Source organism: Balaenoptera ricei, chromosome 1, assembly GCF_028023285.1.
Source record: "Balaenoptera ricei isolate mBalRic1 chromosome 1, mBalRic1.hap2, whole genome shotgun sequence".
Lineage (NCBI taxonomy): Eukaryota > Metazoa > Chordata > Mammalia > Artiodactyla > Balaenopteridae > Balaenoptera > Balaenoptera ricei.
In genome coordinates this window covers 55,929,456-55,953,049 of record NC_082639.1, presented here as the reverse complement: position 1 = coordinate 55,953,049, position 23,594 = coordinate 55,929,456, and the positions used below count along the sequence as shown (strand labels likewise).

At 40.8% G+C, this 23,594-nt stretch overlaps 1 protein-coding gene across 2 annotated transcripts in view; it reads left to right on the top strand.

The window, feature by feature from the left end:
- JAK1 (Janus kinase 1) overlaps positions 1–23,594 on the top strand; it is a 144,041-nt gene that overhangs the window by 32,470 nt on the left and 87,977 nt on the right. The window contains exon 1 of one of the 2 annotated variants that reach the window (XM_059924036.1): positions 11,641–11,659. The exons of the other annotated variant lie outside the window; for it this stretch is intronic. The gene's annotated coding sequence lies outside the window, so the exon portion shown is untranslated. Of the gene's footprint in view, positions 1–11,640; positions 11,660–23,594 lie in introns of those variants that run through there. 2 annotated transcript variants of the gene reach the window in all.

The following is a 23,594-nucleotide window of genomic DNA, read 5'->3' as shown; positions in this document are numbered from 1 at the left end:
GATGCAGAAAAAGCTTTCAACAAAATTCAACACCCATTTATGATAAAAACCCTCCAGAAACTAAGCATAGAGGGAACTTTTCTCAACGTAATAAAGGCCATATATGACAAACCCACAGCCAACATCGTCCTCAATGGTGAAAAACTGAAACAATTTCCACTAAGATCAGGAACAAGACAAGGTTGCCCACTCTCACCACTATTATTCAACACTGTTTTGGAAGTTTTAGCCACAGCAATCAGAGAAGAAAAAGAAATAAAAGGAATCCAAATCAGAAAAGAAAAAGTAAAGCTGTCACTGTTTACAGATGATACGATGCTATACATAGAGAATCCTAAAGATGCTACCAGAAAACTACTAGAGCTAATCAATGAATTTGGTAGAGTAGCAGGATACAGAATTAATGCACAGAAATCTCTTGCATTCCTATACACTAATGGTGAAAGATCTGAAAGAGAAATTAAGGAAACACTCCCATCTACCATTGCAACAAAAAGAATAAAAGAATAAACCTACCTAAGGAGACAAAAGAAAATTATAAGACACTGATGAAAGAAATTAAAGATGATACAAACAAATGGAGAGATATACCGTGTTTTTGGATTGGAAGAATCAACATTGTGAAAATGACTATAATACCCAAAGCAATCTATAGATTCAGTGCAATCCCTACCAAACTACCAATGGCATTTTTCACAGAACTAGAGCAAAAAATTTCACAATTTGTATGGAAACACAAAAGACCCAGAATAGCCAAAGCAATCTTGAGAAGACGGAGCTGGAGGAATCAGGCTTCCTGTAGTATAGTCTGACTTCAGACTATACTACAAAGCTACAGCAATCAAGATAGTATGGTACTGGCACAGAAACAGAAATATAGATCAATGGAACAGGATAGAAAGCCCAGAGGTGAACCCATACACATGTGGTCACCTTATTTTTGATAAAGGAGGCAAGAATATACAGTGGAGAAAAGACAGCCTCTTCAATAAGTGGTGCTGGGATAACTGGACAGCTACATGTAAAAGAATGAAATTAGAACACTCCCTAACACCATACACAAAAATAAACTCAAAATGGATTAAAGGCCTAAATGTAAGGCCAGACACTATAAAACTCTTAGAGGAAAACATAGGCAGAACACTCTGTGTCATAAATCATAGCAAGATCCTTTTTGACCCACCTTCTAGAGAAAGGGAAATAAAGCCAAAAATAAACAAATGGGACCTAATGAAACTTAAAAGCTTTTTCACAGCAAAGGAAACCATAAACAAAACGAAAAGACCACCCTCAGAATGGGAGAAAATATTTGCAAATGAAGCAACTGACAAAGGTTTAATCTCCAAAATTTACAAGCAGCTCATGCAGCTCAATATCAAAAAAAGAAACAACCCAATCCAAAAATGGGCAGAAGACCTAAATAGTCATTTCTCCAAAGAAGATATACAGATTGCCAACAAACACATGAGAAGATGCTCAGTGTCACTAATCATTAGAGAAATGCAAATCAAAACTACAGTGAGGTATTACCTCACACCAGAGTGGCCATCATCAAAAGATCTCCAAACAATAAATGCTGGAGAGGGTGTGGAGAAAAGGGAACCCTCTTGCACTGTTGGTGGGAATGTAAATTGATACAGCCAGTATAGAGAACAGTGTGGAGGTTCCTTAAAAAACTAAAAATAGAGCTGTCATATGACCCAGCAATCCCACTACTGGGCATATACCCTGAGAAAACCATAATTCAAAAAGAGTCATGTACCACAATGTTCACTGTAGCTCTGTTTACAATGGCCAGGACATGGAAGCAACCTAAGTGTCCATCGACAGGTGAATGGATAAAGAAGATGTGGCACATATATACAATGGAATATTACTCAGCCATAAAAAGAAACGAAATTGAGTTATTTGTAGTGAGGTGGATGGACCTAGAGTCTGTCATACAGAGTGAAGTAAGTCAGAAAGAGAAAAACAAATACCTTATGCTAACACATATATATGGAATCTAAAAAAAAAAAAAAAGGTTCTGAAGAACCTAGAGGCAGGACGGGGATAAAGATGCAGACCTACTAGAGAATGGACTTGAGGACACGGGGAGGGGGAAGGGTAAGCTGGGACAAAGTGAAAGAGTGGCATGGACATGTATACACTACCAAATGCAAAATCGATAGCTAGTGGGAAGCAGCCACATAGCACAGGGAGATCAGCTCGGTGCTTTGTGACCACCTGGAGGGGTGGGGTAGGGAGGGTGGGAGGGAGGGAGACGCAAGAGGGAGAAGATATGGGCATATATATATATATATATGTATAGCTGATTCACTTTGTTATAAAGCAGAAACTAACACACCATTGTAAAGCAATTATACTCCAATAAAGATGTTAAAAAATAAAAAATGTTTCCATAGAGTTAAGGAATGATTTTTTTTTTCAAATATGGATACAAGTTACAGTAAATCCTTGACTCTTTTGAACCCTTAGGGATGAATCATTTTGGGATAACCAAGTTTTCCAGATGAGTGAGAATTTATTGTTATAATCACCATATTTTAAAAACTTTAACTACTTTGATGAGAAAGTTTGAAAATGTATTTGCTGTATTCCTTTGCGCTGAGTTAACTGAATACAATTTATTTTTCTTTACTGATCAGGTTCAGTTATGAACATAACTTATGCTAAGTTCTGTGCTCGTAGCATGTTTTCAAGTACAAACCCTGGATTTAAATTTAATTTTTATCAATTATTGACTCTGTTGCCTTGGAACAGTAAATCCCTCTTAACTTCACTTTCCTAATTTTTTAAGAAATTGAGATTGAAAAGCTTGATATAAGATAGATCTTCCCTAAAGTATTATTGTGATAGGGATGTCTTCCAGGGTCTATTGAGTTGTGTATATATACAACACACACAGTGTATTTGTTTCATACTAACTAGCTTTGGACTAGAATTCTTGCTGTGTTTTCTATAGTTTTTCCGTCACATTCCCGGTTTTCACTTCTTGAAGCCATCAGGGTGCCTCTAGGACCTCTTCTTATAGGATTTACAGACTTTTTAGCATCTAGTCATTCTTATTTTATACACAGCTCTAAGTGAAAAGGCCTGGCAATATGTAATGTTCATGAATATTTGTGTGAAATTTCTGCAGCATTTCTTTTTGTTGAACTCACATTTTATGTGTGTTCCAAAACAATGCAGCTTAGTACCATTAAAGCATAAAGAGTATACTTGCATACTGGCCTTTATTTAGAAAGGAATAGTATGGAGCCACCCAGTAGTGAGACACATAGTCTAAGCTGTTTTTCTTTTAATTCCTGACCCCCTTTTATTGACTTGTGTGGCATGCATACACTAGTGGTATAATACATCTGAGTTTCACAGTACAGATTGAAACCATGTGATTTTCTGTGAGGTGTTTTTGTTTTGTTATGTTTTTTTTTTAATTTTTGAATTTTATTTTATTTTTTTATATAGCAGGTTCTTGTTAGTTATCCATTTTATACATATTAGTGTATATAAGTCAATCCTAATCTCCCAATTCATCACACCACCACCTTGTTTTAAGCCTTGTTTGGAGATTATATCCTTGACCTTGACCTTATAGATTACACATCTACTGTGTGCCCAATCATGTGAGTTGGATGGAATTATTCCCAGTTAAAGATGAGGAAACCAAGATTTGGAGAAATTAAGTAACTTTTTCATTTTAAATATGAGTAACTCTTGTCTGACTGCAAAGGTCATGCTTTTACCTGTAAACCATGCTATATGTTTGCTCTGAACTAGTGACTCCAAACTTCTGCAAACTGTGAAGCTCTTGTGAACTTGGGGTGAAATTGGGGTGGGGTAGATGTTTGTACTTATTCCCTTTTCCTGTGTAATGAGCAGTAAGCTACCATTTTCTGTGCCCACCTGCATGGTCACTCTTAGAGGTGTGTGTGGTGCTCATATATGTATACATTCATGCAGAGAGCTATTGCTCACAGCATCATCTGGCATCCTCCTGCCTCTAGAAAAGAGGGTCCATGGCAGCCAGAGCAGTGAGCTGTGGAACAAGGCTATCTTTAGGGCAAAATATGTTATTACCTTTCAGATAGTGATCTAAACACATGTGAGCCAACAGAGTCCCTATGAAAAGAATGCTGACTGGATCTTCAGCTTAGTTCAATTAATTTAATTATTAAATAAATATTCAGTTCATTATAACATTAAATAAGAATGCCAGGGGAGGGCAAGTGCCCATGATTCTGTTCTGGAATGCTAGGAAGGATGTCCTGAGATAGTATAGTCCTGCCATCTACTTCTGCCCCATCACATCCTTGTATAGACATAAAATATTATGAAGAGAGACTCCATGAGGAAGTGTTAGTTTTTCAGTTTCTCTTGCAACGAACTCTTAATTTTAGCTGAGAAACATGAAAGTATATGGTCTGGGTTGAGAAAGAGTTGACTTACTAGTTTCATTTAGAGCTAATACTGTTTTGGGCTTTATAAATGGTTCTGGTGTTGAGAGAAGTAGAGCAATAAAATCAGGCTGGAACATGGCCATTAAGCCCAAACTAATCAGAACATCTGTGTGCCTTCATGTAAGGCTGATTGATGATCTTGGTCCAAGCCTTCACTTAGTTCATGTAATAACATGGAATCAAGGGTTCAAACATGTACAAGTGCTTCTGGATAATTTTTTTCTAACTAGGCTTAGTGTATAGGCCGGAGAAAGATTATGCTGCTATCCCATTATTAGTGACTGGGCCAATAGTTGAAAAGAGGCTTTCTGTTATTAATGAAAAAACAGACATAAAATCACACAGTGCATCTAAAAATTTTGATTAAAGTTGTTCTTTACTAAAGGGCCATTTCTATGTCTTTGTATAATTGAACTTAATTTTTTAAAAATTTGGAAATAATTATAGATTGGCAGGAAGTTGCAAATTTAGTACAGAGAGAGCCTGTGTTTAGTTGAACTTTAACATAAGTGATGTGCTTTTCTCTTTAATTTTTAAAGGTTTTAGACTTACGGAGAAACTTTCTAAGATGAAAGACACTCAGTGTTGGGTCTCTGAAACTTGTGAACTAGTTTACTGAATAACTTCAGGCACAATGAGAATAATGGCTGAAATCCAGATGGCTATGGTCACAACTGTGTCTGTGTCAGAAACATGAAGTGGTTCCCTGGAAGCCAGAAGCACCATTAGCAGGAGGAAAATGCTGTGGAGTTCTCTGGTCACTCCAACGTGAGCCTCTTGAGCCTTTAAGCTTCCTGTAAGTGCTTGGGGTTTTGCAAATAGTACTAGTAGTTCTGGAGCTACAGTTGTCAGAGTAACAGGTGATGGCTGGAAGCCAGCTTGGCAGCCAGTCAGCTCCCCAAATAGCCGAGGTTGCTCAACCTTCACAAGGTCCTGCAGACCAAACTGGGTGGGGAGGATCAGCCCCACACAGGTATTTGATTACCCACCTTCCCCCAACCTTTTTTTAAAAACAGTCATTTGAAGGATTTTCTATAAAAGGCCTGAGCTGCTTCAGGCACTCAGGATGAGTTAAAAATGCACGGCTTTATGTTCTTATTCATACCTATTTGATTTAACCATATGAAATTGCCATTCTTGTAGGTTTAAAAAAAAAAAAAAAGTCAAATGTTGGAGGTTTTATACAGGTAAACCTAATGTTTTGTGCTGTCACACTGAAAATTCTTATGGTTGTGGAATAACATGTTTCCAGGGAACACATTGTCTCTACCTCCTTATTTATGGAGGAAATACAGCATTTACTGTTTGTAAGATTAAGTAACGTAATCCTCTTAACAATCATGAGGTAGGTCCTAGTATTTTCCCTGCTTTTAAGATCACTGCTAGTGAGTAGTGGAGCTGGGTTCATACCCAGGCAGTCTCGTCATGAAGCTGTACTGCTTCTCAGCACTTCTATTTGGCTCCACCTCCCCAGACATACTTTTGAAAGTCCTGGGTGTCTGGGCAGCTGATGGGCAAGTACATAGGTGCCTCTTTTTGACTTCATGGGAAAAAAGAACTTAATTTTCCCCTAAAAATGAATTAAGTCTTCTACAGTACAAGAGTTTTTGAGACTTAACAAGGATACTTTTGCAGTCTTTAGGCCTCTGGAGTTGAGGGTAGGGGTAGAGACTTGTTGGCCCTAATAATGAAAGTATAGATGATTATTGTCTTGGGAGAGGAGGGCTAATGTTTGTTTGGTAGAATCCATTCTAGGCTTGAAATCCTGTAGTTCTCTAATAAACCCCTGCCTCTCCTCTGTGTTGCTTAATGTCTTTGACCTTAGACATGGACGGAAAAGAAGTGACTCAGCTGCAAGGGAGTTTAATTTAGGAATTGCTCATTGGCCTCTTGCTTGCCGTGTCCCATATTGATATTGGTGGAGCAAGGCTTGGGGCTAGGAGATTAGGCCCCATGGGAGCTGTGTGAAGTGGGGAGGGGAGGGGTGTGTCCTTGGACCACCTGCTTCTGGGGCGGCTGTCCTAGGTGTTGAGACACACACCTATTCTGTTAGATCTGTTCTAGGATGGTCCTACTGGATCCTATCTAGTCACACTCCAGCCTTCCCTGATTTATTTGTACACCAGTTATGGTTCTGACGTCTACTGAATAAAATTGTAAAGGCTCATACAGTGGTTTTCCAGGGACTTTCCCTCTTTTTCTCCCTTAGCATTAGAGATGAGCCATTGTGGTTCTAGGCTGTTCTGTCATCAGCCTCTCAGGTATTCTGTCATAGCGGGAAAGGCTGGACAAGCAGCAAGTGGCTGCCAGGGACCCGATGACTTCCCATTCAGACTGAGTAGGAGGGAGGTACCTGTCGTTACAGACTTGGTTTAAAATGAACTATGATCAGTCTTCCTTGTTTCATCCTCTGATGAAGAGAGGAAGGAAAAGGTTAGAAATCTATTTTGTAAGTATTTTTAAGGTATTTTTCAACACCTTCCAAGTTTGGTGTTTTAGTTTGGTCACAGTGGTTATGAGATTGAAAACTAGTTTAATTTGTTTGGTGGTGTCCTCCCCCAAGATGTCACCTGCATGTGCATTTTCATTCCCATTTCTAGAGGGCAGTCAAGGGAGAAGCTCCCTCAATCCTGTTTTAGAGGGAATAAGGGAGAGGTGTATATCCCCATGGCTAGGATCTGATTGGTCTTCAAGTTGGTTTTCATAAGTTGATCATGACTCTTCCTGCAAACTGCTATGGCCCTGGGGACTCTGGATGGTCCTGCTTGTGTCATTCATTCGTCTACTGAGTGCCTACTATGTTCTAAGAGCTGACTGTGAGAAATAAGAATGAATAAACACAGCCTCAGCCCCTAGTTATAGTGTGGTGGGTGATATTTACACGCAAAAAAGCAAGCTAAGGTTGTAATTAACATGTTTACTGGAATACTATGGGAGCACAGAGAAGAGAGCAACTCTGGAGGACTTCACAGGAAAAGGAGGCATTTGAACTGGACTTTTAGAGAATGAACCAGAATTCTTCAGGTCCAGTTGATGGGAAAGCTCTCAGAAAAATCTCAGGAGGACAGAGCGTTAGGAACAGTCAGGGTTGAGGGGGCACTTTGGGGATCCATGACCCAAGGTCTGTACCCCTCTTGTTTTGTAACTGGAATGCCAAGCTATCCCTTTACTGTTTTTTCTTTATTGTTCTATGAATTCATCTTCATGAGTCACTGCAACTTCTGTTTGCAATGACGCCAGGTACCGCCAATGAGAAAACCTAGTTCTTTACCGCCTGGTTCCCCTGCTTGTGGCTGCCCCCACCCTTTGCTCTCCCCTTGTCAAAACAGCATCATATGTTGTGCCTTTGTGCCATTTATTGAGCAAGGACCAGACTGCAGGGCATTTGAGCAATGCCTCTTCAGATCCCACTGAAACCCTTCCTCACTGATCTCAATTGGTGACCAGGAACAGAGGCTGCTTTTGGTCCTTTCCCATTTCTCCATATGTTTTCTGGCTTCCTAAGATACTCTGTCCTTCCTGGGTTTTGGTCAGTGTTTTTCTTTCCTCCTGTTTAGGATTCCTAATAGTGTCTGGGTCACTTTCTTCCAGTTCCCCAGTTTCAAAGGTGGACCTGAGTTAGGCCCTTCGCTTTGTCTTGTTAGTGTGTTTGTATTACTGGAGAGTATCCATGTTTATATAGTAATTGTACGGTCTGTATTGCCCCAAAATCCTAAAGACCAGATTTGAATGATTCAAAGTTAGTCACTTCAGTATGAAACAATGAGTCTAAAGGCAAACCAAGGATTCTTTGAAAGCAAAAACTTTAACTTGGAGCAGCATGTTTGGTGAGGCAAATAGTTTGGTTTTGTGGTACCAGAAATACACTGTTCTCTTTTTATACTCTCCATCCTACCGGGTTGTCAGAGACCTGAGGATACTTTGAAGTGAATTCTGGCACCATAATTTTGTGGAGAGTCGCTGTGATAGAGCAGCATGAGAAGGAAGGGTGTCTGTCCAGTGTGTCCTTTGAATTTTTATTGAAGAGTGAGCATCAATCAGCATGTTGCCTTAGTGGATCATGAGGGGAGGGTGCAGGTGGGAGGTGGGTGATGACCCGGGTCATCATGAAAGCACATGTGAAAGGCCTTCTGGAATCCTGCTTTTAGGAGGTGTTGTGCAAGTCCCTCAGAAGTTTCTTTGCTTCCCCTGGAAACGTGCAAGAGAGGGATACATCGCTCTTTTAGAAAGATTACTCAGGGGCTGACAAATGTACTTGCCAGTAGTTTTGCTGAGCTGGAGATTGGTCAGATTTGATGTCTGGATGGTGGCCATTGTTATTTAAAACAGCTTCTTGAGTCCAAGAATCTAGGAATTTAGATGTTCAAAGCACAAGGTGAGAGCCCTGTGTTCTCTCTCTTCCCAGACAAGGGAAGTGTTTTTACTGGCTGCGGAACTCTCAGTAAAATTGAACTTCTTTGCACCTGGGTTTACTCATCTGTAAAATGGGGATAATAATGCTACCCACCTTACAGGTGAAAGGCTTGGCATGGTTCCTGTATATATAGCTAACACTGATGTAGTGTTTGCTTATATTTATTTATTTTCCTCATTGATATTCTTTCTTATCTGAGATTTCCCTGAGGTTCTGTACTCATTTAGAAAACAACTCTTTCTATGGCTTTAGGCTCCATTGGCAGTGGCTTAAGAATTCTTACTGGGAGGAAGAAACTTTTGTTAGGGTGGTTTTTTTCTTAATTTCCTTCCCTTGCCCTTGGAGAGTGGTGCAGGGGAGAGGGCAGTGCAGAGTCAGGAATCAGTGGGGAACAGAGATGTGTAGGCAGAGGCACCAGCCAGAGCTGCTTACTGCCTGGCACATTGTTGGGCCCTTGGGATTATTCGATGACACAATCAATGATTATTCCATTTTGCCAGTTTAAAAAATGCCATAGTGTTAGTATTAGGAGAAGTTGAACAAAGGCACGTGAGAACTCTTTGTACTGTCCTTGCAGGTCTTCTGTAAATCTAAAATTATTTCAAAGTAATTTTTTAGAAATCAGGGGAAATAGAGTTGTTCAATGGTTATAGAATTTTAGTCTTGCAAGATGAAAATAGTAATGTACATTTAGTTAACAGAACTGTAATGTACACTTAGTAATTGTTAAGAGGATAAATTTATGTGCTTTTATTACAATAAAAAGAAAAAGAAAAAAGGCAAAAAAAAAAGTTAAAAAAAGCACCAGCAACAAAACTGGCAGGTAGCACCATGCCTGGCACACAATAGGTACTTAATACATGCTTGTTGGATGCAAGAGTGATAGTATTGATAGTCTCTTGTTTGGATATCCCTGTTTTTTTAACCATTATCCTTTTTTTTTTTTTTTTTTTTGGTACATTAAGGTTGCTTTCAGTTTTTTGCTTTTATAAACAAGTTCTTGATTTAGCCTTATAGCTAAATTTCTGTGTGCATACATTATGTTTTCTTAGGATATATTTCTGGGAGTCACATGGTTCCTATTTTTTAGGTCTTTTATTCCATTACCAGATTGCCTCCAGATAGTTTGTAACAATCTGCCATTCCCCACAGCAGTGCAGAGAACAGATTCTTGATAGGCATAAATGGGAGATTGGGGTGCCAGGGGAGTAGCCCCTACACAAAAGAGGTGCCCTTTTCACACTAATGTTAAAGTTTGAGGGCCCCCTCTGAGTGATGGCCTGAACTCCCAGAGCGTCATTCCCCAGGGCACGAGCAGTCAGTCTTGGGCCAAATAGCTAGTGCCCTACTGCCATGGTTAGGGTGGGCTGGATCGCTTTTACCCTGTGGTTGGGGACAGGGACTCAGATGACTGGCAGCCAAGGTAGACAGCTGACAGCTGCCCCAGGTGTACAGAACCTTACTGTTGACAGATAGGGGAACAGAAAGGGAGTACTTTTTTTTAGGCCCTCCTTCCCCTGGGAGCTGCAGTCTGCGGGAGTGGGGGAGAGTGGGGTGGGCAGGTAATACAGACCTAATTAGAAATTGCCTTCCTCCATGAATATTAGAGCTTGACAGAGACTTTGAGGGTATCTGGTGCAGTAGATTTTGACTCCTTGGAAGTCAGGAAACCCTATTTCAAATCCAATCCCAGATGGAACCTCAATGTACTAAAGAGATTAATTTTATAAATTCAGACTTGTAATATAACTTACAAGTATCACAGCGTTGACTTATGATAAAGGCAAGAGAACAGCGAAGCTGATTTCATGAACACTGAGTTTTGAGTTGGGTTCAGAGTGGCAGTCTCCATCATCTGCCAGTTTTACTACCCTGTTTACTTCTGAGTTTAGTTTTGGTTGCAGTATGTAAAAATCTGATTCGTGTGGATAAATAATTGCAGGTAGTTTACTACTAACTTATCTTATAGTTTCTGGATACTCTTCAATTAATTAAATTGACGCAGAAGCCTGAAAGAATAGAGGGAACTTTTATCACAAGGTAGAATCACAGTATTTTACAAATGCTTTCATTCTCTATGACACAGAGCAGGACAGATCCTAGTGCAACCTGTTAGGGATTCGTTTGTTATGGCGTAACTGACTATTCCCTTGTGATTAGAGTATGATCCCAGAAGAGGTACCTGAGATTTGCCTGGCAATTAATTGAGCATGCTGCAAGTGTGCTTAGTAGTATACTTGCTTGAGCAATTTTAAGAGGGCAGACAAGTGTAGGCCTGAAATTTAAAAATAGAGTTCTAGCTTCCTTCAGAATCAATGACATATTTATAAAATGTTCAAATGTAAGCTCAGAATTGATGAAAAAATATTTATTCTGAGGTCTGCAGAAAGAGAATATGAATTCATTGGTAATCTTCAGTGGGTTAAAATTTGCTATAAAATTTGAATTTGTGGGGGTTTATTATAATTTCAAAAATTGTGCAAATATATCTTAAAAATGAAATCTGAATACATTTTTTTCCTCAGTATATATAGCACGCAGAACCTTTTGGTTCCTTAGAACATAACTTGAAAATCCTTATCTGTTACATATTACAGCGTCACTTATTCTACAGATGATGAAATTGAGTCCTTCCTAGAGAGAGGAGGTGACTCTCCAAAGGTCACTCTGCAAGTTACTGGAAAGCTGAGAAGAGGAATTGCTTGGGTCTCTTTATGCTTCTTTCTCTGTGCTGTTTTCTCTGCTGAACAGTTGGGACTCCCTGAGGGGTCAGATGCAGGGAGAGGTAAGTGGCCGCCTCCTCCAGTTTTGTGTGCATGTGTGTAGGCACATGAATGCATTCCTGTGCACTGACTCACACCAGATACCATGAGAGGTGGTAGCTTCAGGTAAGAGGGTGAAGTGTATGAAGTTTGGGGTCCACAGACTGAGCTTGCCTTTCCTGGCCATAGTCCTTTTTCTGACTCTTTCTCACCACCTTTTGCTGCATGAAAATGGAATCTTTTCAGAACTCTACTTTCAGGCATCTCTGCTCTGACAAGTGATAGTAGCTAATCTGATAAACTAGTCTGAGTTAAAGGTGGGAGTGAGCTGACTGGCTCCTCCTCCCTGTTTTGTATTATCATAAGCATCTCATGGAATAGAATGCCTTTTCCCCCAAGTGGCTGTTCCAGGGACACGGGAGGGTGGGCAGATGTTCTTGATAGTCAGTGTCTTTCGTGCCCTTAAAATCCCATGATATAGAGACCCAACCTTGAGAAGTAAGACTTCCCCTCCTCTGGGCTGCTACTGATCTATATGTTGCCTTTGTGAGAATGAGAAAACAGTGCCTTGTCTGGGTGGGGCAGTCCTGCGCTGGGGACTGTGGCCTGGCTAGTAGAAGGCAGGTGGGATTTCAACCATCACTCCCTCACCTCAGTTGGGTGCTCTTGGCAGTGCACAACCTGCCCAGCCATACACTCTAATCCTGATCCTGCCTATTATCTTCCAGCCAAATACAGTGACTTTATTGTTTTGCACTGTACAGAGGACATACAGATTTGCTCATTGTGGGTGCTTAATAGATGTTTGGTTGACTGATAAATCAGAGTTGACCAAATACAGAAAATGGTACATTGCAGGGTGATACCTGTCCTCATAGCAGCAATGCCCATCCACACATGAACTTAAGAATTCTATAGTTCACTCATTTATTGATTCACCAGATATTTCTTGAGCATTTACTGTGTAGAAGAAGGCAGGGTTGCAACAAATGTTTATTTAGCATTGATTCTGTGCCAGGCCCTGGGCTGGGTGCACAAGGTACAGTGATGAGAAAGACAGAGGTGGTTCTTTCTCTCATCTCCTGTGAAGGAGATGGACCCCAAACAAATACACAGACCAATAAGTAACGGTATTCTAGGTTGTGATGAGTACTCTAAGGAAAATAAACAGGGGTGTGGTAAGGTGCATATAGGAGTTGTGAGCAGGGGGAGAGAGCACTAGAGACCGGGCCTGGATGACAAGGATCTTCTTGAATAGGGTTGTCAGGGAATGTCCTTCTGAGACAAGCACACAATCAGACCTAGAGAATGGTAAGGAGCTGGTGGCAAAGAGCAGTCAAGGCAGCTTGGACAAAGGTGGGAAATACTTTGATTTATTTGAAGACCTCAAAATATGGACTTGGAGCATAATGTGAGACAAAGTTGGAGGCAGCACTGACAGTAACAATAGCAAACACTTCTTTAGTCCGTAGTATGTGCCAGACACTGCTGAGTGCCTCCCCATATATTAGCTCTGTTAATGCTGATAACAGTCCTATGAAGTATATATTATTATCCTCATTTTACAGATGAGGAAACTGAGGCACAGAGGGCTAAATAACTTACCCAGGATTTCACAGCTGGTAAATGGTAAGAGCAGGGATTCAAACACGAGCAGTCTGATTCTAGACTGTGCTCGGATTCACGATGTTATAGTGTCAGTGGAGGCTGGATCATGTCAGGCCTCAGTTTCTTCATCAGTGAAATGGAACTAATACGTGGATGAAATGAGATAACGTGTATAGAGTGGCCTATCAGGAGGTATTCATTAACTGGACCTTATATCTAGTGGTGGTGGTGGTGTGGTGATAGTGGTAGTTAGTATTGTGAGAGGATACAGGAGTAAATAAGGGACTAAAGCTCTAGGGAAGGGAAATGCATACTGATTACTGTGATGCAAGGAGGAGTGGGGTAAGGGCCCTGAAGAAAGTGCTATGAAGGGGACTTCCCTGGTGGCGCAGTTGTTGAGAGTCCACCTGCTAATGCAGGGGACACGGGTTCGATCCCTGGTCTGGGGAGATCCCACGTGCCGCGGAGCAACTAAGCCCGTGTGCCACAGCTGCTGAGCCTATGCTGTAGAGCCCGCGAGCCACAACTACTGAGCCTGCGTGCCACGACTACTGAAGCCTGCGTGCCTAGAGCCCGTGCTCCACAGCAAGAGAAGCCACCACAATGAGAAGCCCGTGCACTGCAACGAAGAGTAGCCCCCGTTCGCTGCAACTAGAGAAAGCCTGTGCGCAGCAGCGAAGACTCAACACAGCCAAAAATAAATAAATAAATTTATTAAAAAAAAAAAAAAAGCGCTGTGAAGGCTCTGAAGTGGGGTCAGTCCCTTCCAGCTGGAGAATGAGGAGAGGCTTGGGGGTGGGGGAAGAGGACCTTACTGTAGACCTTGAAAGATGGGCAGGACTGAAATATACAGAGCGGGTAAGAGGGACATTTCCTCTAAGCCACTGGATGAGCAAAGATCTAGTATTTGCTCAGAGGCTGGAAGTCAGGGTCTGGGGGCAGCACACTGGCCATTCCAAGGAGAGAAGCAGGAACCAGGTATAGGCAGAGTGATGATGGATTGGACTCGTTCTAGTCAGCTGAAGCTCTGGGTCTTTAATGTATCAGCGAATGTGGAGGCGTAGTGTCCGAAGCTTGGTTTAAAGATCTAATTTGGGACTACTCCAAATTGGAGTAGTCCAGAAGTCTCAGATTGGCTTCTGGCTGAGTCAGTAAGAGGGGAATTTTTTGTTTTGGCTTTTATTTAGCATGCTGTCTGGCTGTCCACCTAGAGATGGACCTCCTGTGTCCACACAGATAAGTGCCACTCTAGTAGGGAGCTTTATTACCTGACTCTTCCAGACAGGTTGTTTTATAGGGGGTTGCAGACAAATAACTAGCACAGACTTTGGAGCTAGGTAGAGCTGGACTAGAATTCAGGTTCTGTTACCAGCTTTTGACCTTGGGCCTTGTGTTTGGGCCTCAGTTAGCTTCCTGTGAAGCAGAGGTTTATAGCACCTCATATTGTTGTGTAGGGGTCAAATAAGCATTTAGCACTACATGCCTGAAGCACACAGTAAGTGTTCAGATGATCGTAGTGGAAGTTACTAGATTGCGTGGTGTGGAAGGCTCTCAGTACTCACAGGAAGTCTGTTTGAGCCTACTAATTGTCTTCTCCCACATTTCTGAGGTTAGGAAGCCTGAACAGTTGGCAGGACTCATTGGAGCCATGTTGAGATGGATTTTAAAGCCATTCCCACACTCGGGACGTCATGCCATTATGTGTATTTGCTGTCCTAGTGTTAGACTGTCATTACGGGGCAGGAACAATAGCATCCTTTAAAGCATTTCCGATTGTGAGTGGAATGTCAGCAGTTTACATTCCAGTCCAGTAGATGCCATCTTCCTATTGACTGAAAATATTGACTGCTTTTCTGCTATCTAAGAAGGAATAGAGGAGAAGTTTTAGAAGAACTACCACAGTTCCTCAGACTTACTGAGCGCCTACTTAGGAGCTAAGCATAATTTTAAGGTCAGTACACGAAACACAAAGACAGTAAGACTCCACTTGGCCTCACAGCAGCACACAGCTGGCTCAGTGCTTTCTGTGGAGCTTTGCAGGTTGATGGTGGGGTGGGCACCTTTGGCACTTAAAGGGCGTGGCCAGGAATACTAAGAATCCTATCATGTTCATAGGGACAATACTATGCAAAAAAGAATTTTTCTGTAGCTTACATGACCTCTATCCAGATATTCTTGAAGGGGAAAAAAACCTGTTTATAACTTTATGAGCCTAGAACCTGATTTCATTTTACATAGGGTACCTTATGCATCATTTTGGTATACCTGAGTTTTCTAGGAATGCAACTATTATATAAATTGATATACTACACTATATAAATAGTATACTATTTTATTTTGTTTGGTACTTCATCAGCAGCTATTCACCATTTAAAAAAATCATGTTACCAGTGTTGGTGTGCTCGTATTTGTGTCGCCAAGAACACTCCAGTGTCTGTCTGCATTTGTAGTTATTATATTCATGGTTCTTCTACTGCTGCAAGTATTAGACTACTTCATTATATCTGCTAGTGTACTTATGACAGAGCAATTACATATTGAAATACAGATTCTTATAAATTTCTTTAAATCCTCCTTCATGTGTAATTTGGATATTATATTGATTACTTTGAAATTTTGCATGTAAATAGTTTATATATTTTTTGATTTTCATTTCAGGGTGGTAAAGGGAACAATATAAAATACATGTTTAAAAAAGGGGGAGGAGAATGTTGAGCATCATTAGTCTAGTGCATTGGTTTCATATCAATTACACCTGGCAAAGTGCAGAGAAGTTTGTAGGGAGAGTTTAAACTCTGCTTTAAGTCATGGTATGTGTAGCCTTGATTCTTCTTCTTCCTTTTTTTTCTGTGTTGCATGGCTTGCAGGACTCAGTTCCCTGACCAGGGATTGAACTTGGACCACGGCAGTGAAAGTCCGGAATCTTAACAACTAGGCCACAAGGGAACTCCTGTGGAGCCTTGATTCTAAACTCATTTGAATAAAGAGTTGTTTCTAGCTGACGGTTTGAAGTTCTAGAAAATGGGTGTATCTGAATGGATGTGAAGTGGTTGTAGTGGTTTAGTCCACAGTACCCTGCACCTGAGAATCTCAGCTCAAGGGACTCTAATTCTTGTCATATTCACCACAGCCAACCAATGGGAGTGGCCCCCTGTGATCTGAACCAAAGCGGTTTCAGAGCAGAGCGTGTCAGAATGTTCTTTTAAAATGTTTAAGTTATCTGTTACTGTTCGAGTGAGTTTTGCATTTTCAAGCTTCTGCAATTCTAATTAAACGGTGTTGTGTAATCGCTTATGGTCTCTGTAGTTTATAATCAGCCAGGGTAATGAAGGGGTAATGAGAGTGGAAGTTAGAGAAGCAGAGCTCTTCCCCTAAGGCCTTACACAAATAGGTGTTAAGACCAGCTGAGTAATGATCCTGGAAACATAATAAAATGTTTAATAAAGTGCTAATTATATTAGGTGTCAGTCATTGTAGGCTGGAGTTGATGGAAATAGCTGGTGGAGGAGGAGGTTAGATTGGGGTGGACCTCAAAGAGAGGAGAGTAGAATATAAAAAAGCTGTTAAGTATTTCTTACCCTGAAATTCCATGCTGCTATTACCCAAGCAGTCACCTTGGCTTGTAGTTTGAATTTACATTCATAGTAATTAATAGATATCTTTAATTTACTACCTTATGTATGATTTCCTCTGTGCCTGGTTCTTGGTAACAGTTAGATGAAAGGGAATTGGCATTACAGCTGCAGAAACTTGAGCTTAGAAACTCAAGTGCCCAGGGCCACACAGCTCAGAAGTGGCAGGGCCACGATTTGAGAGATGCCAAAACCACTCCTTAATGCCTTTCCATATCTTCATTCTGGAGATGGTGATCATGATTAAATTGTTTACTCACCATTTTTTCTACCCAGATTATAAAACAGATCTCCGTTGGCCCAAGACTTGGAGATTTAAGTTTTTGATATGTAATCTATGATTGTATTTAAATGAGGTATGGTTAGAAGGTTCCAGCCCAGTTAGTAATTTAGCAACTTAAAGCATTTGACAAGCATGGTTCACCAAAAACCTAAATCCTACTAAATGTTTGAAGTGGTGAAGGGTAGGGGAGATTTTTATATTGTTACTAGTCTGCTTTAAAAAATGTGTTTGTAAACTGAGAAGCCTAGGTGAGTATATTTTTATTACTGATGTTAGTCTGGCTTTGGAAATTCCCTCATTGTGACTTCTTGTAAGCTTGGCTAGATAAACTGACAGGGGATTCCAGCCCTTATTGTATAATTAAAGGTGAGGATACAAAGTGAATTTGCATGCCCACAACTATTGTGAAGTTAGTTGTAGCTGCCAATGAAACTGTCAGGTCAATGAAAAAATCTTGTTTTTAAAACGAGATGGTCTGGCTAGCTGTTCTCAAGTAGCTAACTGGGGAGGACATTTAATAGTTTTTTTTTTTCTTCTTAAAAATAGTCAAATAAGGAACTCAACAACACCTTTGGATGCTGAGGGAATTTTTGTCACTGAAGGGACTACTGAAATCTCTTTCTCAGGAAGGCTTACCAAATGTCTAAACATTTACGTGTAGAGAGAGGGTTGCAGGTCCCAGGCTGCACCATGTTATCTATGCAACTCTGTGATTTGAGGCCAGTTTCTTAGTCTCACTTGGACTCCATTAACTCCAGCCGTTGGTAACTAGCAATTTCTGTTCCGAGGGCACATGTCAACAATTGTCTCCTTTAGTTGGGAATGGAAGAGGCAGCACATCTGGGGTCAAGCCCAAAAAATGTAGGCTGTCTCAGTTTCCATCCTAGTGGCCCTTCTCCCCACCCCTGGGATTTCTACTCTGCCCTTCTCTTCCCCTGCCTGTCCAGGCTTCCGAGGTTCCCCTGACCCACTTTGTGAGGGACAAGAAAGAAAGGTGAGGGGAGCAGACTGGATTGGATTTAGCCATAGAACTGTCACTGGGCCTGGTTCTGATTTTGGCTCCATCACTTCTTATTCTTTTTGGAAATAGAAGGATCCACTCATTAGCGCTGTTGGGGATAGGGACAAGTGACAAGTAATAGCTTTTATTATATTCTGGCTTTCTTTAGCTGACACTTTCACAGGTGGAAGTAATAACTCCAGCAATCCACAGTACAAAGGAGATAAATAAGAAAGGGAGAAGGAAGTTTATGAATCATTTTTCTCATCTACATTGTTTACAAAAGATTGAATTACTCCCATAAGTAAAATCACAAGAGTTTCCAAGAGATTTTATTTCATTTGCTTGTTTTCTTTTTTTTTTTTTTTTTTAAATTGAGAGTTTATTTATTTATTTATTTATTTATGGCTGTGTTGGGTCTTCGTTTCTGTGTGAGGGCTTTCTCTAGTTGCGGCGAGCGGGGGCCACTCTTCATCGCGGTGCGCGGGCCTCTCACTGTCGCAGCCTCTCTTGTTGCGGAGCACAGGCTCCAGATGCGCAGGCTCAGTAATTGTGGCTCACGGGCCCAGTTGCTCCGTGGCATGTGGGATCTTCCCAGACCAGGGCTCGAACCCGTGTCCCCTGCATTGGCAGGCAGATTCTCAACCACTGCGCCACCAGGGAAGCCCCATTTGCTTGTTTTCTTATCCCCAGATCCCACAGTAGTTTGGTGAGAAGAGCGCAGGTTTGCAAGCCCTAGCTTTACCATTGCTAGCTGGATACCCTTGGGCAAGTCACTTAAATTCTCTGAACCCTTGTTTCTTCATCTGTGAAATGGGTACACTGGTGTCTGCCTTAAGGACTGTAGTGGATCACTGGGAATCAGCTAAGTTAACTGATGTGAAAGTGCTTTGTAAACTTCAAAGCACTTTGAAGCCAGAAGTGATATATAAGCCAGCAGGATACATAAGCCAGAAGGATAATTGTTGTTATGGTTTCAGGTATCAGAAGTCTAGGTGGCTGTACATGGACAGGTGAGAGGAGTCATATTTTGGGCAACTGACTGGATGTTCTACAATCCAAAGCCCAGAAATCCTCACTGGGTTTTTTTTCCTAGTGCTGCAGTTCTGGATTTTGGAGTGTGGCCAGAAACACATGCTACACTTATAAAGGGCTTTGGCACTCTGTAATGTGGGATTACTGGCACCGGAAGACGAAATGATAAAGGAACATCTCATTATATTCACTCTATATGTATTAGATGTGTGAGTTATGCACATTTGTGAGTTACTTTAAAAAATGGAATCATTATAGAAATGAGCATGGGTTCAGCTTATTTTTTTCAGCTTTAGCAGTTTTCAGATTAAAAGTCACTGCATTTAACTGTCTTTAAAGCATAGTATTTATAAAAGGCTTTTAGAACTTAAACCCTGTGTGAAAGCACCTGAATGTGAAACTCTGTCTTTTAATTTTCCTTCCAGGAGGGCATTAGAGGCAGTTTTGCATTGGATGTGTCCCTGAGTACTGCTCTGACTTACTCAGTGAATCAGAAGGCAGAAACATAGGCCTACAACCCTGTTGACCTTCAGGGAGCCTCTTGGTCATTTATTCTGCCCATTTGTTTTACAGTGGGGAAAACTGATGTCAGGAGCTAGATTATGGCCGAGGCAGGATTAGAACTCACCCAGTCTATGTCACAGTGACGACAGGGAGATAGACTCCACCAAGATTTGATCACTGCGTTGGCTAAGAGGGCCCCCTCCTCCACCATCAATTCATTCCATTAAAAATCACAGTTCATTTAGTTTAAGCCACTGTCCTCTGGTTTAGTCCTTTTCAGACTTGGAAATAATTTTCAAGGATTATCCTTAATACCACACCACCTCTTTATGCTTAAAAATTGTGCTTGATTTTATTCAACTAGTTATGATCACAATGAGTTTTACCTTTCTATATGGGGCTACTTTTTATTAGTTTAGTCAAATTTGTCACTCTTCTTAGAACTTACATCTTTTGATTTAATTTACTGTTCATCAGCAAACATTTGAGTTCTTAATCTGTGCCAGGCCTTGTGCTAGGTAGGTGCTGGGACGAGGAAGGCATTCAGTGATGGAAGAACCTTGTATAAGAACTTGACTTTCTCTTGAGAGAATCTAGAGTGCCACTCAGGCCCCATCCCACCCCTATTTGTGTGTTTTTTTTTTTTTTTTAAACATCTTTATTGGAGTATAATTGATTTACATTGTTGTGTTAGTTTCTGTTGTATATAAAGTGAATATTTGTGTTTTGTAGTAGATAATGGACAGCCGAAAGAAGGAAACAATCATTAGGAAAAATAATGATTTTTTGAAAAAAAAAAAAAGGGTCTGTTCTCACCTAGCTAAGGAGACGTAATTACCAGTAAATAGCGACACAAACTGGTAAATAAAAGTCAAGGGGATTACTGTATAGTCACGGCTTCAGAACGTTGCTACCACCTGAGATGGTCTTTAGAGAAGCACAGGATTCGAATAACTGTAGAGGGATAAGGTAATTGATAATTAATGAATATCTAATAAGAACCTCATTGTATTAGAGGCTTTAAATATATTAGCTCATTTAATCTTTTTGGGAGGGAACTTTTTAAATTGAAAAGTGTATCAAACGTGGAAGAGTACATAATGTGTGTAATTAGAGAAAAATACGCATGTAGTCACCATTCAGGTTAAGAACTAGAGCATTACCAGTGTTTTAGAAGTTGCCTGGTGCCCCTCCCCACTGCACTTCCCTCAGAGGTAACAACCATCCTGACTTGTGTATTAATCATTCCCTTCTTTCCAATGTAGATGTCCCTAAAGCAATCACAAACCTAGGTATATAAGGAAAGGGCAGTGTTGCCATCACTTTTCTCAGGAGAAAGGGCTTCATGGCCCTAGTTTGAATTCAGTACTCCTGGATCTGAACGGAAGCTCTGGGTCAAGTCTGGATTTGGATTTGAGAGGCTGTAGGGCCCTTTTGGTAAAGTCAGTGGAAAAGGTCATGAGAAAGTTATGGGAAATGGGGCTCCTCACAGTTGGGGTTGTGTGGGAGACTGCAGTGGGTCCACCTTCTGGGAGCCTGAAATAGTATAATCAAGGGGAAGTGGCTGGTCTGTATTTAATTTTTGCTTCTCAGCTCACTCTGGCTTATGTTTAGCCCTCAGGTGTAGACCAAAGCAGAATATGAACTTTGTGGGGTGAAATGGTCTTTTACTGATTGAGGCATCAGGATATGGGATGAAGAACAAGAAGGAACTTTATCAGTGTATGATTTAAAAAAGCCAAATTCGGTTAGGAATCTGGCATTCTGCCCCTTGATGCAGTCTGTGGGGATCTTGTTGATGACAGCCCTAAATATCTCTACTAGCTTCTTGAGGGTATATAGCAGGTAAATTTTTTGAGCTCTTGAATGTCTAAATATGCCTTTATTCCTTCTTCATGCTTTATTCATAATTTGGCTGGTTGTAGACTTCTAGGTTAGAAATTGTTTCCCTTCAGAATTTTGAAGGCACTGGCTGATTGTCTCTTTGCTTCATGCAACTGTTAGAAAGCCTCTCAGTTCTGGAAGAAAGGAAGAAAGCCAGCCAGCCTGAAACATTCTCAGTTCTTGATCTTTTGAAGGTGGCTTCTTTTATTCTCTTTTGGAAGCTTTACAGGCTTTTATTTCCAGTGGTCCCAGTAATACCCAGAGCAGGTCTCTTTATCTTTTCTGTTTTTAGGCCTTTCCAATCTGGCAACTGGTCGCCTTCAGTTCTGGAAAATCTTTCTTAAATGATTTTGCTGATGATTTTTTTTTCTCTCCATCTTCTCTTTCTTTTCTGTAGGTACGTCTTTTAGTCCGAAGTGTGACTTTCTGATCTTAATTTTCTTATGTTTTCTCTCTTATTTTCAAACTATTCTTTGCTGAGCAATTTCCCAAACTTTATCCTCAAACCCTTCTATTGAAACTTTTAAAATAAAGGTATAATTTGCATACGGTAAAGTGCACTAATCTTCTTTATTTCACCTAGTTTTTACAATTGCATACACTCATGCAACCACCACCCAAAGCAAAATATAGGACATTTCTGTCAACCTAGAAAGTTCCGTACAGCCCTTCTCTAGTCCTGTTTCATTTCTGTTACCATCTTTTTAATATTCAACAGCTCCTTCCTCTCTGAAATGTTACTTAAAAAATGTCTTAGTCTTGCTTCATAGATAAAATATATTCCTTTATCTCTCCGAAGACAAAGTTTTTTTTCTGTGTGTCAACTAGCTTTGTTTATGCTGAGTTGTCTCTGTGTTAGAGGCTCTCCTCAGACATTTGTTTACCTTGGCTGTTCATGATTAAACATGAGGGGAAAGCTGAGCATGTGCATGGGGCTTGTGAACTTTGAACTTCACCGAAGGGTGACTTGAATGGGCCATTAATTGGGGAACCCCCAGTGTCAGTATCTTTAGGTTTGTTCTCATTCCTCCGAAAAGAATCTTTCAGTCTCTTGCCTGGAGGGTCAAGGGACTGGCTGCCAGCATTTCTGGAGCCATGTGGGTAAGAGGGTGGAGGTTGCAGCATCCAAGCCCTCAGCATTCTGTGTGCGCGTGTGTGCAGACACAGTCGCCCTGTGTGCCGTAATGTCTCCATTGCCTGGCATCTCCAGTCCCAGGATCCCATGTTTTATCCTTTCCAGAATATAAGCCTCTAGGCCTGTACTGCCCTAAAATGCAGTAGTCACTAGCTGCATGTAGCCATTTATATTAAATTAATATACATTAAATAAAATTAAGACATCAATTCCTCATTTGCCCTAGTCACATTTTAAGCTCTCAGTAGCTTCATGTGACTAGTGGCTGCAATACCAGGCAGAGCAGATAGAGAATATTTCCATTATTATGGAAAATTTTAATTGGACAGTACTAGTCTCGACTTTTGCTAGGGTGGAGGAGTGGGCAAAGGAATTCTGTTCCTCAGACACCTCTCCCCAGTCCTCCTCTTTTACCCCAGTTTCGGGGTGCTTTCAACTCCTGTAACATTTGAGCCTTCTGGGGTATACATTTATTTCGTTTTCAGCTTTTGCCACTGTCAGCTTGGGATTCAGTTTTCATGGGTCATCAAAGTCACTTTTCTATACATCTATCTAATTGCCAGTTTCCAAAAGTTAGGTGCAGTTTTCTCTTCGCCTGTTCCCCCCCACCCCATTTTGTAGTTTTAGTCTTAAAACAAAAATGTCTTACTATATTTATTATTTTATACACATACACACATACATAATTTAGTGGGGTTTCAAGAGGGAATGAAATTGGACTCCTGTGTTCAGTCTGCTGTTTTAACCAGGAATCCAGATTCATTTACTCTGCACAATTCTATGAGATATAAGGTATAAGTGTGGCTATTTTCCTTTTACAAAGAAGAGAGGCAGGTGAAATAATTGGCTTAAGGTCACGTAGCTAGTAATTGGGATT